Raw genomic sequence first — 17,725 nt, forward strand, 5'->3', positions numbered from 1 at the left:
GATGAATAGCATGATTATTGTTTTCTGTCTAAAAGTACTGCTTTTATATTTGTCATGTGGTATGAAGTTATTGATTTTTCAGATTGAACAACAAAAGTAGTTCAGAAGTTCATACTCTACTTAAAACAGCATGTCACTTTTGGTGTTTTAAAATGTTTTGTTTATAGCAAATACATAAACACTTGAGTCAAAAAAGAAAGGTTTACTTATTAGAATAGTGAAATGCAGTGTTTTCCTGGTTGATGTATATAGATATTCATTTCGATGACATGGTACCCATGTTCATCACACAACTGAGATGCATAAAAAGGTGGTGGTATTAAGAAACTGGCCTCCTGGTTTTGGTTGAAGACTGTTCTTTCATCTTCAAAACATTTATGTTGACAGACGCGTTACTGTAATACTAATGTTTCTGTAACAGTGTTGTGCAACCTACTGAATTCTTAATTCAGTAACTCTAAAAGCAGTTTGAAGGTTCAAAACCAAACCTGAGAAGAAAGCACAAGTGAAACTATTGACAGAAACCTGCTGTTTCTGGCTAAGTATGATATGCTCATCTTTTTGTTTGAATTTTTAAACTTTATGATGATTTCACAACAAAATTAAGGTAGAGTACCATTGTTTTTCTCGATGGAGCAGAGCAGCCAGCTCACCAGTAAGGTTGGCCTTGATCCTGTAAACACTTGTGAAAGGCTTAGCTTTTGTACCATTGACAGTCTCATTGAATTAAAGGGGATTATTTGCATTATGAGTTGTGCATCAGCACTTGCTGTACTTGAGCCATGGCTATAACATACACGTTTTGAGGGTCAATAAACTGAAAACAAACGTCCAGTTGCATCATCTCAGTAATGCTTTTCCACTTTACTAACACACAAAGTGGATAGTGGGGCCTTCCTCCTTGCTGCTACCACACTGCAGAGAAAATATGAATTTTCACACAGTTTTACCCCTAGAGACGGTAGTTCCTGACCTAGATCTCCAGCAGGATAACACACAGCCTGCGGCGAGGCCAGGCCTTTCCTTCTACACTCTGTAACCCACTGGCAGTAGATAAGCCCGGGCCACGGGGGATGGGACACCCCCTCTGGAAGCTGGGGCTCTCCCCAGGAGAGCGCGTCCCCCCGGGGTAGGTCTGCATAGGCCCCCGGCATACGCGGGGGTGAGGGGCGAGGAGAGGGCCGGGGAGCCCCGCTCTGCCCGGACCCCGCTCACCCTGCGCCCCGGCACCCCCGGCCTGCGCGCCGCCCTCTCCCCTCACGGAACGGGACCCGGGCCGGGCGCCTCCCCGGCCGGCAGCGCCTCAGCGGAACCGCGGGGCGCGGCGGGACCCACGGCCTGTGGGCCCGGCCCCCAGCGCTGGGCCGCGTCTCCCGCGAGAGGCGGAGGGAGCGCAGCCGAGGGAGCTGCTCCTCTCTCCTTCCTCCTCCCTCCCCTCGCCGTCCCCGTGGGCCTGCCCGGGGGCCGGGCGGGCCGTTCCGGGCGCTGCGGCGGCGCTGCCCCCGCCCCTCGGCGCTGGCGGCCGGGCCGAGCGGCGGCGGGGTCACGGCGGCGGCCGGGTCAGAGGGTAAAGGTTGCTCCCCCAGCATCCTCCGTGCTGGATACTCAGCCATCTTGGATCCGCTGGACAAGAAAATTCATGCGGTGAGTCCGGCCCCGGCCACCCCTCCCCGGCCCCGCCGCCCGCCGGGGCCCCGCCGCCGTCCTGGACGCGGCCCGATGCGGGAGGCCCGGGCGGCGGCGCGGCCCGCGGCGGGGCTCGGTGGGCCCGGGGCCGCCCCGCCGGGTTTCCGTTTGCTTTTGTCTCCGAGGGGGAGCGGGGGGGACGCGCGGCGCCCGAGCCGGGGGCGCAGCCGCAGGCCGGGCCCGGCCCGCCACCCCCCGCCCTCCTTCGCGGCCGCGGGCAGCGCCGGGCGCCGGGCGCCGCGGGGTCGGGCGAGGCCGCGGCCTGGCCGTGCCCAGGCCCCGCATCCCCGCGGCCGCCGTTGGCAGCTCGCCCCGCGGCCCGCTCGGCCCGCCCGAACGGCTCCTTCCCGCCGCCGCCCCGCCCGCCGCTCCCGGGCCTCCCCCGGCCCTCCGAGCCGGTCCCCGCGGGGCTGCGCGCCCAGCCGGCCCCCGCCCCTGCCTTCCCCGGGCCCGGCGCCGGGGCAGCGGGACCTGCCACCCACGGCCGGGGCTGCGCCGGCCCCGCGCCTCGCCGAGCGACCGTGCGGCCTGCGCCGCGGGCCCCGGGCGGAGAGCGGCGGTGAGGCGGGGGTGCTGCTGCCTGGCTTTCTCCTGGAAATTTTTTTTTTTTTGCCTGCGCCTGTTCCAGTCTCTTCCTGGCGGAGGTTAAGGCGGTGTGTAAACAGGTTCTGGTTTTCCCTCGGACGTGTTTGTAAAACAAACTTGAAATTGACCGAACGCAACCGCCAGAGGAACGAGCCGGCCTTCCCCTCCCCGCCGGGGCCGCGGTGACAAGCTCTGTCGTGAACCTGGCCCGTGCTGGGGGAGGAGGTGGCGCAGGGTGACAGGTTAGGGATGAGACGGGGACAGTAGAGTGTTGCAGAAAGGTGCAAGAGTCAGAGCTGGCCATCCAGTTAGAGTATGTGTGCTCTTGGTGAAAGCAAGGTACCATCTAATGGGTGTTCTCGGTTTTGGAGTGGGTTTGTTTTTGTGAAGTTGCACGTAACTTTGTTTTGGAGGCCCTGTAATGTGGGAAAATGGAAACATGCTTGTGTTAAGTGTGGTAGCTTTTGCTCCTGATCCACATCTTAACAAAAGCACGTTTTCATTTCTGCTGTTTGTTTTATCAGGCAAAAAGTTGTTTTCAACTTTGCACTCTTATCCCCAGGGGAAGATCAGAACTTTCTATGGGTTCTTCATGTGTATATATGTATGTATGGATGTGTGTGTAACTTGAGTGTGTGCAGGAGACATTCCTGTGTGCCTGCACGGCAGCAACATCTGGTGCTGGTGACTGGCTGCTAGTCTTAACTCTTCAGCTGGGGGAAGGGAGTTTAAGATGATCAAACCTGCTGTCACATCAGTTAGTCAAGACCTTTATGTTTCTGGAAACTTGGATATGTTTCAGACTGTTAAGACTTGTGAAGACCTGCAAGAGCAAAATAATTGTTGAAGTTTATATTGCAAAGACATATTTGTTTGGACCTGGGAGAATAGTTTTGTGTGTTGATGTACTTTGAGTTCTCTTATAGTGACACCTTAATAGAACACAACTTGCAAGATCAAGTTTTATGATCTGGAACATGATGTTATGTGTCCAATGCCTTTTGCTTTTCTTTTTGCCCCCAACTTCCACTGTTGTTTATGTTGAGAATTCAGCTGGCATGCTAAGCTTCAAGGCGTTGACTGCTTCTGATTTTAGAAAGGGATTTGAATACTCACTATCAAGAGCTGACTGACTTGACTTGCAAGTGTATTTCCGTTTCACTTTCAGGAAGCTGTTGATAAAGCTAAGAGTGTAGTAGTAGATAAACCTTGTCTACACATCTCTTCTAGAAACTTAATATTGCTGTCAAAGCAGTCATTGTTATTGCAACCCGTTCATGTGTAAGTTCTATCAACAAATGAAAGAAAAGCCCTTGGCTAAAAACTGGAAATAAAGAAACCCCAGAAATTTATAAAAAAAATTAATTTGAATTCTCTTTAGCAGAATCTAATTTTAGAGAATTGTTGTTCAGTGGAAAAAATAGGGCAGTTAATGTGTCCTGAAGCTGGATGCTAAAAACCAGTCCCATACATGGCTGTTTTCATCTGAAAGTCGTGGTCTTTACCTCACTCACTTCATACAAAAATTCTATGTACCTGCAGTGATAGACCTCAGAGAGGATTTCTGCTATATTTGCTGTATTTCTGAATCCATTTGTGTTTAGATAGAGATTAGGTTTGAAATTAGGAACGTTATTGCTTTTTTAACTTCTACTGTAGTTTTCTTAAAAAATTACACTAATTTTCATGTTGGTGCAAGGTTTATCATACAGTAATTGCAAAGTTGTAACCTCATTATAGCTTTAAAGCAGCCTTGTGTCATAACTTTGTTTATTCAGAAATGTCTTCCATCTCCTTCTTTTTATTGACTCAAGAAGTGAATAGAACTTAAAAATACACTGTAGTTGAATTAGAGGTTTCTTGCACCTGGCTTTCTGACTTGATCTGGAAACTGAAGAGAAGCATTGAATGGCTTGTTTTGCTATGAGGCAGCGTAGAAAGTGCGCCAAGTACGGAATTTTGTTCTAAAGGAAGGAGACTCATGTATTAAACGTTTAAAATTATGTCTTCCCTTAAAGCTGTAATTTGACTGAATACAGATTTTTAAAAAGGCACCTTAAAAAAATATGTTCCTAAAGAAAAAAAAAAAAAAGAAAAATTCTTAAATTCTTGGCAGAATACTTGCCGTATTTGTTGTGTGTTTCTAAATGTTAGCTTAAATGAAAGCCCTGTGCCAGTTTCTATAGAACTACAGTAAGTCAAACCAACATTTTTTACCATAGATTTAAATGATTGTTCTCTAAGTGATACAGTTTTTCTAATTTTAAAAATTATTATTAATACAGTGTATATTTGGATTTCAGTGCTTGTTGTCAAAAGCTTAGAAGTTCAAGTTAGGTTAACTTTGCTTCATCTGGGCTTTTGAGATATAAATAAATAAAAAATTTGTAAGTAAACATTCTGCTATACAAGCTAATATTTTTGCTTGAAATTTATCCTTATGCCTCACATGCACTGAAATGAGCAATTCAATACAACCTGTTTCAGTTGTGTTTCCTGAGTCATTGGCCTTTTTTTTCTTTGCAGATGTGCTTTAGCACCTAGGTGCTGTGTTTGTGTGTGTTGTGTTGGTCTCCTGACCCAGGTTCCTGTAAAAGCATTGGAACACTTGAAATTTTGTGTGTAGTCTCATTGACATTAAAGCATTGATACTTGTCTGTTAACTTTTTGCTTGGGAGTTTTCATGATGGATGCTGTATGTTGACAGCTAACTATGCTTTTATTGAGCATTATAACAGCGTAGGAAGAATTGTGTCAAATGAAAATACTGCACAGTAGGATATTTTAAATTGTCCTTATGGAATTATTTTGGTTTTGGGGCAGGTGTGTGTATATGAAACATGGTCTGTACCAATCAGCAAGAGATTTTTATACAGGATTGAAAATCTTTGCGTTTTTATCCTTAAAAATAATAACAAAAAAATGGGCAAAACCCCAAAACCTCAACCATAAAATGTTCAGATTGCTTTTAATTTATAGTTTATCTTTCATTTGTAATACTCTGATGAAAACAGAATGTTTGTATTGTGTTGGTATGTACTAGCTCAGCTTCTGGTCTAATTGTGTAATAGGCTCCAAATCAAGGTGCAAGTGGTCTTTGCCCAAAGATGTTACTGAGACCCTGTAATTTGTCTTGAGATATCAGTGGTTATCAGTAGCATCACAGAAAATATGTCCATTTTTCTTTACCCTTGACTTGGTTGCTCTGCCATCTGATTGTTCTTTCCAATGGTAATATGTTTAATTTTACAACTCTCTACATTTCCTATGACGATTCCTTTCAGATTAGGCTGGTAGGTAAAAAATTTGATTACAATGAAGACTTTTTTCAGATACATCCTTGTCTTGTTGAATTGCAGTGGGAGAGTTGTTGACCAGAAATTTAGTAGTAAGTAAACAATTGTTTCTTCCTGTTTTCATTTTGATTTGGGATAATTCTTGGGGGGGTTATTTTTAAGCATAATTTTTTTATCCTATGTCACTGAGTTTTTTCTGGGTTTTTTTGTTGCATTGAGTAGTGTAATGAACTTCAGAAGCATTTTTAAAATCCTGCCTTCAGATTTTTTTATGCATTTGAGATGGATCAGTGATGTTTGAATACAGTTGGCTGTGGTCAAATTATTTGTCAAAAGGTATAGTTTATTTAAACTGAAAAGTAGTATAGCATGCTGCTGTGTTTGTGGTACATAAAATGGAAACTCCAACTTTGCATTACTTGTGCTGAGCAGGCAGTAATCCAATGGATTGAGTTGAATTGTGCTTTCTGTCTTTCTGAGTTACACACTGAAGTGATGTTTAAATCATTTAACCAATTTATAGCCAAGTTCTAGTCTGTAGCAAGAGAATAATGGTTTCCTGTGTTTTGCTTGTGTGGTTCAAGGCTTCTGTGGAACTAGGTAGCAGTAGCAGTTAAGGTATATAGTTAGGGAAAACAATATTAAAATCCCTGAAATGGCCAAAATGGCAGTTGGGTTGTCTGTCCTTTTGTGTTTCGAATTGCATGTCTACAACATTTTCACTACGATCTGAATATGTCTGTATTTGGAAACAATAGCAAGGAGTTTCCAGGCACCAAAAAGTAGCAGTAGGACTAATTATGGCCAACTATTTTGAATTATAAAATGTTCATGTTTAGATTTGTAGGCAACTTCTTGGCAAACAAGTTTTTTTAAGGCAGTCTTTGTAACAGAGGCAATGATAATGTAATATCATATATTATCTTTTCTGTCAAAGGGTTGTAGGATGATGCTTGTCCTGGTGTAAAATGAATAGAATAGCTAATACTTCTGTCAGTGGACTGTGTACACTCATCATGCAGTCTATATGACTGTGTGAGATTTTGCTCTGAGCTTCACTAGAACAGTACTTTTACCCTTCCAGCCTACTAAAACCTTGCATTGTCTGAGGGAGAATGACTATTCCTTGTAAGTATTTTTAATGCATTTTTTGTTCTAATTGTAAAAACTGTTCATGCAAAGGAAATGTTGCCAGAGAATTATAATGATGGAAAAAGGTCTGCCAACCTTCTTTCTGTTGCTCTACTGTGAAGGGGACTTGTTTGGGTATATGCTTGAAGTCTTTTACCATTTAGTAGGGATGAGGTTTGTTAGAAAGTACTTGTTGCATATAAATATCTATATTTTTGAAAAATGTATGAAGCAGGAAAATATCTGTGAAGCAGGTATTATATGTAAAGACTAAGGCTAAAAAAAATGTATGGAAGAAGGTCTTCTCTCTTCTTGAGAGTTTATACCATGTGTTGTGATGTGGAGAAGTGGAATTTGGAAAGGTTTTCAAAAATAAATCAACTGTATGCAGTGTCAACTTTTGATGATGAGCAATTCTGAATGTTAAAATACCTTGCACTATGGTGTCCACCTGTAAAACTGTTTGACGTAAAAAATCTTATTTAATGAGATGTTTGATTACTTTATTGCAGTGTTGGTACTACTCTTGATACTTCACTGTGTGGTGTACCTTTTCCAACATGTCAAAAGCACCATCATAAAGTAGAAGGGTACCTTATGTTGAAATCTTAATTTGTTGGCTTATTTCCTGGATGTGGATGCACATTTCTAGTAGGTTGATCAAGGTCAGATTCATTAAGATCAGCATTACACCTGAGAATAAGTCAGTATTACTTTTTATTTCATGATGCAAATTGAAGTAAATTCAGGTTCCTTTGCTACTGTGATATGGAGGGGTTTTTTGTTTTTGTTATTTTTTAGGAAACTTTGGCATTTTCAGGATACGTTTTGGACAATAAATACATGTTTTCTTCCAATTTTGTGCAAGTTCAGTTAGGTTAGAACATAAATCCTATGAGACATCTATGATGAAACAGGGAATATCTGAATTTCTAGCAAGGATAAAGTGTAGTTTTCAAGAGATCAGTGCTCTTCTGAACTTTCCTTATCTCAGGCCAGTGTATGTTGTGACTACCAGCAGAATATGCTTGATGGCAAGTAGTATTTTCATAGCAGTTTAATTAGGAATTTGCAAACTGTTGGTATTAGCTGTAATCCAAATCTTTAATTGTTTCCCAAAGACATGGAAGTAGTTTAAAGGATTTATTTTTTAAAGCATGACAGTTCTTTCAGGGTCCTCAGTGTAGATTCATTTCAGACTAGTCTGAATTAGTTTATATAGCAAAGTTCGACAAGTCTTGGAAACTGGGATGGCCAAGTGTAGGCCTGGTTGGTAACTACGAGTGACTCACTAAGAGGAGGCATCTTTAACTGCCCCAGAACTGTGCATTCCAGCTGGGCCTTCCTGTGCTAGTGAACACCTGCGTCTGCAGAGTCCAGTTATTAAAACAAAATAATTTTGAGAAGTGTATTTTAAAACTCAAGAGACTAAAGGTAGTCCATAGGCCCCGCTATACTTAGGAGAGAGCCTGAAGAGGAATAACATAGGCCACAAATGAATAAACGGTGGTAGTAAGATCTGTTGATAGTAGAATGTGATTAATGGATTGTTTTAAGTTTGGAACTACAAGAAATAAAATAATTTAAAGTAGGTCAAGTATATACAGGTATATGTTCAGTTAACTCAGAAGTTAAGCATTTAACTGAATTTATAGTTTATATGAATGTGTTTATGTATGGAAGCTTAAATCAGAAAGAGAAGTTAAGATTCAAATTATGGTTCTGCAGACCTCATAAAATTGTGTCTAGGTTCAGGAAGGAAGTTCAAATTGGTGTACACTCTTGGAAGAGAAATAGTGAGACCTCATCCACTATGAATTCCGTAAGATTGCAGCTGGTCAGGCATCCTAAGCATATGCAGACTTGCAGTGTGTGTGTACCATAACTCTCTTTTCTCTGGAATGGGGGGAAAGTCATGAAAAGATGTGGAAAAGGAAATTGAGGATTATCATGATTTAAGTATTAAGGAACAGAAGAACCAATCAGTGAGAAACTAATTTTTATTAGTTCTGCTGCTCATAGAAAAGAATATGTCTTTATGATTAGTAGTTTGTTTATGGTTTTGTTTGGTTTTTCTTTATCTAATGAATGTAAATTAACTTTCATAGTCTCAGATGGTTCAGTATTTTTTGGGACTGTCAGGAGAGAACTCCAATCTGATTCAAATCTGATATTTGGCTCCAACTGAGCAGTTGTTCTTTGTGCATATTGATGTAACTGTCCATGGCTCTGCAACAGATTCCAGTGCGGTACTTAATTTTGTAATGTGCTTCTAAAAATAAGTGCATAGTCTTATGTAACACATCTTGTATTGTTAGCACCTAGAGGCTTCATCCCTACTGGTATGAAGCAGAACACATCCTACGTAATTTTTGATTGTGGGTATTTACATCTGAAATATTTTCACTCTCAGTGTCTGTGGCCAAAGAGTAGCTTTGCTTGTGTTTTAGGAGTATCAAATATCTTGTTTGCATGGTTAGGTATGTTACTCCTCTGCATATCTGAGCAAAACAACAGTTTGAAAGGTACTATATAGTTCAGCAGACATTTGTTTCTCTAAAGAAGCCCCAGGGATTCCTGCTCACAGGTATGTGCACTTTCTCAGAGACCTCTCACTTAATTTGGCTCTGTACTGTAAGAGTTCTGTAAGTCCGTGGATGCTGCAGACATGAAAATGAGATGTTAATCACGTTAATGCAGCTTTGAGGGCAAACTCGAAATCTCCTTGAAAATAAACCTCACTATTTTTTCAGCACTTTAGGAGACATTTATGATCAAATTATACTTTTCTGCTAGTTTTCGTGCACCACTTGCTGTAGTCTTAGCAATGTTTTGATCTCTTTAATGTGGCTTTTCTCATACTTTTTGAATTCAGGCTGCAAATAACATGTTAAATGATAGTATGCATCATGTCTTGCTGATAGGATGATACCTGTACAGAACAAACTTGTCATGTGCACATAATTTAAGGATCAGAAATTGAATTTATTGAGAATTATAGCTTTATTACGGAGTACCTGGGTTCTCATTTTTCACCACTTCTTGAAGTAGCTGCTATATTTCTATGTTAGGAGCACAGCTGAAATTTCTGAGTAGAGGACTGAAAGTTCCTCTCAAACTCTGAGGCCAGAACAAAGACAACTGTTGTTTATTCTATTACTGTCCTTCTAAAAGTTAATTTTCTATAGTGTTGTTTACTGACATCCCAAGTCCTTCACTTTACAAAGTTCTTCTCTTTCCCTGAGGGATCCGGTAGTTTCTCCAGTGAAGAATCATTTCAAAGTGCTCTGAAGAAATAGATACTTGTTAAACTAAGCAAACAGGTAGTCCCTTCATTCGGTTGGAACTTTAACAATAAAAGAGATTTTTGTAGATGCTTTTTAATGACTGTTTTATCTGAACAATTCAAATAATTTAATTTTGTAGCAGTGTCTAGTTCAGATATCCATAACTTTGGGACAGGGGAAGTACTGTCAGCCCTCAGACTTCCTTGTCAACTGTCGAAGTAATCTAGAAAGATTGAAAAAGTTGTAAAACTTGGTATTTATGACAAAAGAAGCCCATGCTTCAGTGTGAGGGTTACCCTTGGCAAAGTATGGGGTACCTTTGTCCTTTCTGAGGCCAAACAGCATATATATATATATATATATATATATATTCAGGTAGTTAGATATGTGCCATTTCTACATGGATAGGCTTTGTTTCTAGGTTGGATTTGGGTCATTCAGTGGGAGAGTGGGCAACAACAGCAGGCAACAGCCTGCTGTAGTAAGACCTGTCATCCTGTGCCTTCTTTCTTTGGTTGTGCATGCTAAGAAACCTTTTTGACCCAGCTTATGTATTGGGAGGGGAAACCACAAAGCAATGCACCATCCTTCCTGGAGGCCTGTGGGTATCATCCCCTTGTACTGGTGACAGGGAGACAATCCCTCCGGTTCTTGGGGAACTGCTGACTGTGTCTGTGAGAGAAGAGAGCAGGACATCTAACACAAAATCATTGTTCCTTAGCTTTGCCTTGTGACTAGAAGCATTTGGCATTTTCCTCAATTCTGGGCTCTCCAGAAAGAGCCCTGGGACACAGCTGGAGCACTGTAGGTCTGGAGGAAGGAAGGACATTCATTTGCTCTCCCTGAGGGGCTCCTGAGTGCCATGTTCTTTGTGTAGAAAGGCCAAGACTGTGCACTAGCCACTCTGGAGCAGGTCTGGACCTTTGTTAGGCAAATCAAGGAGCTGGAGAGTGAGGGTGGGGCAAGCATCCCAGAGAAGAAGAGCCTGTGCAGACTGGCCGTGTTATTCTGTGCCTGGTGTGTCAGCCCAGACTTAGCCTGTCACCCAGTACTTTGCTTGTAGAGAAGAAATGCAATGTTTTTATAAGCAAATATGTTCTTCTGTTCTGTTTGGTATTTATTTCCTCTCTTTCTAGAGTAGGAGTCCAGGAGCCAAATGCAAGAATAACACATTTGTTGTGTATTTCGTTTTTTGTGTGCCCAGTCTTCTTTTTTATGAGTGTATCCCACAGTTTCCTCACCACAGCTGTCTGTTGTCTGTCTGTCTGCTGGTAAGAGAAGACTGCTAATGTGAAGGAGGCCCTGGCAGTTGGCATTTTATCACCGAGCCTTCCTGGCTTGGTTTGAGCAGGGCTGTGTCAGGAAACTTGGTTCCACTACATTCATGGGAGGTTGTTAGGAGAGGGGAGTTTTGTGAAAAGAATTTCCCATTTATTTTTGTGTGAAGAATCAGTACATAGTTTTTAAACACTTAATTGTCCTGTTAATATAATTTAACTTTGTGAAGTCAGTGTTTATCCTGCACTCATTGTATAACTTGGTGTTTATGAAAAGTTTTAGATTTTTGTGGAAGATGGTATAGTGACCCCTTTCTTGTCTAATTAAGCAAAACTTTGACATTTTATGTGAGGGTTATTCAAAATCTGCCTTTTTGACATGCAGCTTATAGAATGAAGGGATAGTCTTTTATTGATTAACCCAGGGTCAGAATGAGCTCACATCTCTCTAATGTTGCCCTTGATATGGCACTCTATAAAACTGTGTGGGTACGTTTTGATCCTTCTGAGATATCATATTTTGGTTATGAACCTGTTTTCTGTGAAAACCTTTAGTCAGTAATAATTGTAGTGACACTCATCTGCTAGTGTTTTTAGTGGAAAGGCGAAAAGTGTATAAAAACCCCAAGGGAATGAGAGATTTTGCTTAGAAGGTAAGCTTCTGAAATTGTTATGCATGAAGAACATGTAAAATAATCCAGTCGTCAGGGTTAAACTAATACTGAAACAAGAAAAAAAAATTGAAAATGGTCTTGCTTAATCAGTTGCCCTCATGCTTTGTAGTGTCAAACCCAGAAGACACACCAAATTTTGCCTTGGTTTAGAAAAGGAAGTTCCCTTTGGTGGTGTGTTTTTTCTCTCTGAATACGGCTACCACGGTTCTGCCCAACTTCTACTTTTGTCTTTTCTTTTTTTTTTTTTTCCTTTCTCTCTCTTCTGTATTTTTTTCTCAGAGGTGAGACTCCAGTGGTGTCACAGTAAGGATGCTATCTTGGAGCAAGATGGACAGCTGCTGATAGAGCAAGTTTGGTTTGGTTTCTGCACAAGGCCTTGTCATTAACTGGAAACCTTGCCAGGTCCTGCTCCTGTCGAGAGTCTGACCTCTGTGGAAACTATCAAACTGGCAAAATAAAATCAGCAAAAAATCAGAATTACAAATGGCTAGATTACTAATGGAAATATGTCCCTTGAGTAGGAATGAGACTCCTGGTGATACCTTGTAATTACGCATCTGTTATTAGAAACTAATTTAAATTTGAGGTTGATGTATGCAGTGATAGTGATAGAAATCTATGCAACTCTGGTGAGATGGTCATATTCTTGCCCATAATCATTCTTCTGTAATATCAAATAGACTTTAAAATTTTAGTCATTAAAAGTTTAAAATTTTTTTTACTTTGTGTGAGAAGCTTTGAGCTGGGTTGGTACATAAACCTAGAGAAGAGCAACTATGTTCCATCAAGTGGTGAAGGCTTTCCCAGTGTTAAAGTAGGCATGTGATGCTGAGAACTTCAGTTTTATCTGAAGACGGGTTTTGATAGATGCAAGGCACTTAAGATAGTTTTTTTTTTTTTTTTCTCCTGTACTCCCAAAATGCCTGTCTTTTTCTACCTTATGTATTCTTATGATTCGTTGGGTAGGTTTTTTTTGTCCCTGTGCTTTTCTTTCATCACTTGTTTTCACTGAGTTTCATTTCTTCCCCAACAATTTATTGAAAAAGATCGAAAAATGAAGTTTTGGATTACCTCATTGTTCTTCCTGATGCTTAATCTCTGTATTGCCATGTCATAAACTTGTCTCATTTTCAGTTCATAAACGAAGAGGGTTGTAGGTCACTGTTTATATGAGCGTTTGAAGTTTTGTTACAAACAAACTCCTCCCTCGGTACATAAGTCCCTGCTTCAGTGATTGTTAAAATTGCAAATTCAGGGCAATCTGAATTGAAGAAGTGCTGGAATGAAGGTTTGCTTTCCTATCTTAACTCAGGATCCATCTCCATGTCGCTGTTATATAGTTTTCTTCATCAAATGGTGTTTACCCCAGAGCACTCTGGTCTCATTGGTTAGAGTGGATGCATGGTGTTCTCTCACTGAGGGTTTTTTTTTTTAATCTCCTTGTTCAGATTGAGCTATCCAAAATTATATTATAAGTAAATACTGGGTTAATGTTTTCTCTCCAATTTCTTCATTACAGTTTCATGGAAGTGCTTTATAATGTTTTTGAAAAAGTTGTATTTTATATTTCCTCACCAGAGTGACAGCCATGCATTACAAATAGAGAAACTGAGACATTGGCGTAACATTTCATAATAGAAATATCTTTCATTTAATTTACAGCTGTGAATAGTTAATGCTTCTGCATAGCCTTGAAATATTTGAAGCAGAAGACACTTGTGAAAATCTTTGTGTGGCTCCCCCAGCATTATTTAAAAAATGAAAATACAAACAAAGAGACAGGCATAAAATCAGTTTACATATGTGGAATTTAGGCATCTTAGCTAGACACACTGTTTTCTTTCTATAGTCTCTGTGTCATTAATGAGAGGAGGATAGAGGTGGTCCCTGGTCCATTGGCCAAGAAAATCCAGAAGGGGTGAGTCCAAGATCTGAAGCTCTCAATGCTGTAGTGGTTGGGTCTTTGGGGCTCTTTGCTTTCCCATCAGCATCTTACACATCTCTCTCTTTCTTACTGCAAGTTATTTTTCTGTTCCTGTTTGGAACTCTAATAATTCCTCTTCTGGTTTCCTCCTCCCCTAGCTGTTGTCCTGATAGCACCTAACTGGTTTATAAGAGAATTAAAAGTATTTCTCAGTCCTAGGATGAAGTGTCCTTAGCTTTTCTGTGGCTAGGCTTACATCTGCACCACTGCACAGAGGTCTCATGCAGGAAGGTGAAATGTGTTGTAGATCAGCAGAGAGCCTGTACGATCTCCATGTGGCATGTGAGCAGGGAGGTGTTGCAGAGCCTGGCAGCTCAAGCAGATTTGAGCAGGTCTTCATTGTTAGGGTACACAGTGCTCTCTTAAGACATGAACATATCATACTTGTCAGTGTTGCACAGTGTTCAAATCCTAGAGCATCCCAACAGACTAAATTTTAAAATGCTTTCAGCTGGTGGGGGAGTGGTGTTTCTGTTAAAAATCATTCAGAAAAGATTGAATTATCTTAGCTACTTAAAAAACAAAAATCTGATCAATTTGGCCTGAAAGGTAGTTAAAGATTGTATTTGGTCATAAAGAGCCTGTAATTTGGCCAAGTGAATGAATATGGGGTCTTAAAGCAGTGACTAAGATTATCCACCACAGTATTACTGCCTGTGCTTTCTGTAGCAATGCAAGTTCTTAAAACTGAATCTATGTTTTCATGGTTTTTTCTTCTTCCAAAGTAGTGCATTTTAAGGCAGTTTTAAATAAGACTGAGACTAAAGTGCACTTTCTCTTGCATTATTTTGCAGTTCTCTGAACATGGAGTATAAGAAGAGCTGTAGGAAATTTCTGGAAAGTCCTTAGTTTAGAAGTGTTAGATAAACCTCAAGTTACAAGAGTTTTTTCAGAATTTTACCTTTAAAACATAATAGAGTTTTCAAAGATTCCTTTTGAAAATGGCCCTGGAGTTGAATGCTTAAAAAGTATTTGTATGCTCTTGAATTTTATTTTTTTCTTTTCTGAAAAGAAGCCTCACTTGAAGAGATAAGTTGTATCCATAGGAAGATTGTTGATGCTTATAAAAATGGATTGGAAAGCAGGGGTTAGCTGTAACTTCATAGTTAAAGAATGACTACAATTGTTCGTGTGGTAAATGGAGATACTTTATTTGCAAGGGTTTGGGAGGATTATGTGTTGAGGAAAAAGGTGAAGCAATTAAAAGCGAAAGTGTTACAAGAGGAGTGAACGTTCTAAGGTGAGGTGAAGGTTTTAGTTTCATTTGTTGTGTTCACCTACATTAAAACTACTATGAAAATAGTAAAGATGTTTATTTAAGCAAAGCGTGACTCATTTTTTCCACTTCTTTGTATTTTACAAGTGAGGCAATTAATACCCAGACTCAGCTATAAATCTTTGGGTGTCTATTTAAGATCCAGATTTATCCCACATATCTTTCTCCAATTAATTTTAATGCTTGAGGTGAAATTTCTGGTCCTCTGACTTCAGCTGGCTAAGAGGTAGGCATGTAGGCCTCTGGAAGCCCAGGAAAAGAAATGTAAGAACTTAAGTATCCTTGAAAGCACATGCATAGACCAGATAGGAGCATTTGCTCTCTGAATGAATAAGGGTATGTGTGTTACTGTAACGTGTCAGAGTCATTGTAGGTGGTGCTGTGCCCTTTTCCTCCTTTTCAGACTATGCTTTTGGCAATACACATACAGCAAATTTATATGTTGTGCAACTATGCTGCAGGTAATGAACAATTCAGTAATTTCCAGTAGGATGAACTTATATGTGTAACTGTGACATTGTGAATTGCTGGACTAAAGCTTTTCTTCTTTATTCTTTTATTTCCAGATAGAGTTATTTTTTTCTTATTATGCAGGTCTCGTTTTCTTCCTGTAACCTGGGGTTTTGGTAAAATTCTTCCTATGTAAATAGGCAGTAGTGATACTAGGCTTGTGCTAAAGCATAAGAACCTGAATAGGTCTTGTATCACTATAGCAAATTACAATATATTAATGGTTGAGAAAACCTTGGAATAATCTTAAACCCCCCCCACAAAAACCCAAAGCTAAAACCCATGCAACAATGTATAGTCAGTAGAATCCTGGTGGGATTATGTATTTTTTGAAGACTGCGTCTGTGTGCCTGTGTGAGTAGTGATTATTGAGATCTTAGATGAGAATGTGGTTGGCATATTTTCCTGTTAGGGATCGGTTCTGGACTCATATTTTCTTCTAGCCCCCTCTGTCATCCCTATGTTGTGGTGCTTGTCCTTCTTGGTGAAGGGCCTGTGTTGAATTATGGTTTGTTTACTGGCTCTTCACTGTGTGCTTACTGCCTCCTTTTTAGGCACAGCGCCTCTGAGATATTTCCTCTTAAACCTTCCTTGTCTGGGAAAGTCAGAGTTTGTTATTTATAGACTTTACTTAGGTTCTTTTGGCTGAGAAGTGTGGTAATTTTTTAATGTATCATTTTATAATGATGTGTAGCCATACTGTAGTTGTATTAGTTTTGCAGTCTCTTAATATGTACTTCTTCCTTCAGATGCATATACAAATAATTGCCAGTTTTGACTAAAAAATGTGGTTAAGTTACAGTTTTGTACTTATTTGTAGAGAATCAGAACACTATAAAATTAATTAAGTGTAATTGAGAATAAAAAGTTTGCAAGCTGTGTAATCTTCCCTCAGTAAATGACTTGGTGTCCTCTAATTGAACACTTCACTTGAGATTTGTTGTGACAAACCCCTTACTGGGCCACCATGCTGACAGTATGAAGTTAACCCAAGGTACAGACTTTGATTATGTAAACCTCCCTAAAATATGAGCTATAGGTCTTCTCACCAATTTCTGTGTCCTAACAAAGTTCTAAATCAGGCTATGTTGCTTTTCATTTTTTTAAAATTTTTTCTTTAATTTCTTTTCAAGTATGTAGCGTACTCAAGAATCACTGAGTTTTAGTAGTGTTAAAATTGATCTTTATGATATGTTTGTTCTTTAAATTGTCTATTAGACTTTATAACTTTAGAAATATACTTGATGGTGATGGACTTATATAAACTGATGGACTTACTAGAAACATTTACTTGCAATTTTTTTTTAAAAAAAGAAGAGCTCTGGTAAGAAATGTAATGGTAAAAATCTCATTTTTCTAAAAAGAGATATGAAAATGGTTAAAGGCAGCATCTGTTAGAGCAGCAGATGTGTATTACTCCTGTGTGCATCTTGTAACTGACACGTGTGTAATTCAAAGGAGTAAACTACTGAAACAATCTATTTCACTTAGGCTTTTATCTTTGAATGTTTGGTCATAATTTTGGAATGCTTTACTCTGAAAGAAAAGTATGAGTGGGTTAATTGTATTTTATTGAAAACTTTTTCTTAAAGAATTTTTTACCTTGGAACCATACTAAATAACATAAAATAGTAACTATGCCAATTAGAAAAGATCATGACACTCTTTCATACTTGAGTTAAAAATTTTAACTTCTATTTCATGTGATTTTGAAGAGTCTTTAGGGGCCAATTCTTTTTAAAGGTGAAATTCCTTTTGTATTAAGCGTTGACCTTTCTTACACTGGGTTTAATTTCAGTATTGAAACCTATAGTTTCTCAGTCTTGCAGTTAATAGATACAATAGTGAGGATTCCTTTTGTGTGTGTGTCTTTGTTGTGTTACAGAGAAGTCTGGAGATTTCGGGTTTTGTTTGTTTGTTTGTTTGTTTTTTTCCTATGTTTATTAATCCTGTAGTGAAAAGTATGTGTTTGTTCTTGGTTTGCAAACATGAGTTGCAATCTCCAGACTAATATGCCAT

At 39.9% G+C, this 17,725-nt stretch overlaps 1 protein-coding gene across 2 annotated transcripts in view; it reads left to right on the forward strand.

Moving 5' to 3' along the window:
* The first annotated feature begins 1,516 nt into the window (after nt 1-1,516).
* CNOT2 (CCR4-NOT transcription complex subunit 2) overlaps nt 1,517-17,725 on the forward strand; it is an 86,743-nt gene continuing 70,534 nt past the window's right edge. Inside the window, exon 1 of one of the 2 annotated variants that reach the window (XM_050324998.1) lies at nt 1,517-1,644. The gene's annotated coding sequence lies outside the window, so the exon portion shown is untranslated. Of the gene's footprint in view, nt 1,645-2,320; nt 2,340-17,725 lie in introns of those variants that run through there. The other variant, XM_050325000.1, reaches the window with a different exon arrangement.

The sequence above is a fragment of the Myiozetetes cayanensis genome, unplaced genomic scaffold (assembly GCF_022539395.1).
Source record: "Myiozetetes cayanensis isolate MyiCay16 unplaced genomic scaffold, myiCay2020 scf3, whole genome shotgun sequence".
Lineage (NCBI taxonomy): Eukaryota > Metazoa > Chordata > Aves > Passeriformes > Tyrannidae > Myiozetetes > Myiozetetes cayanensis.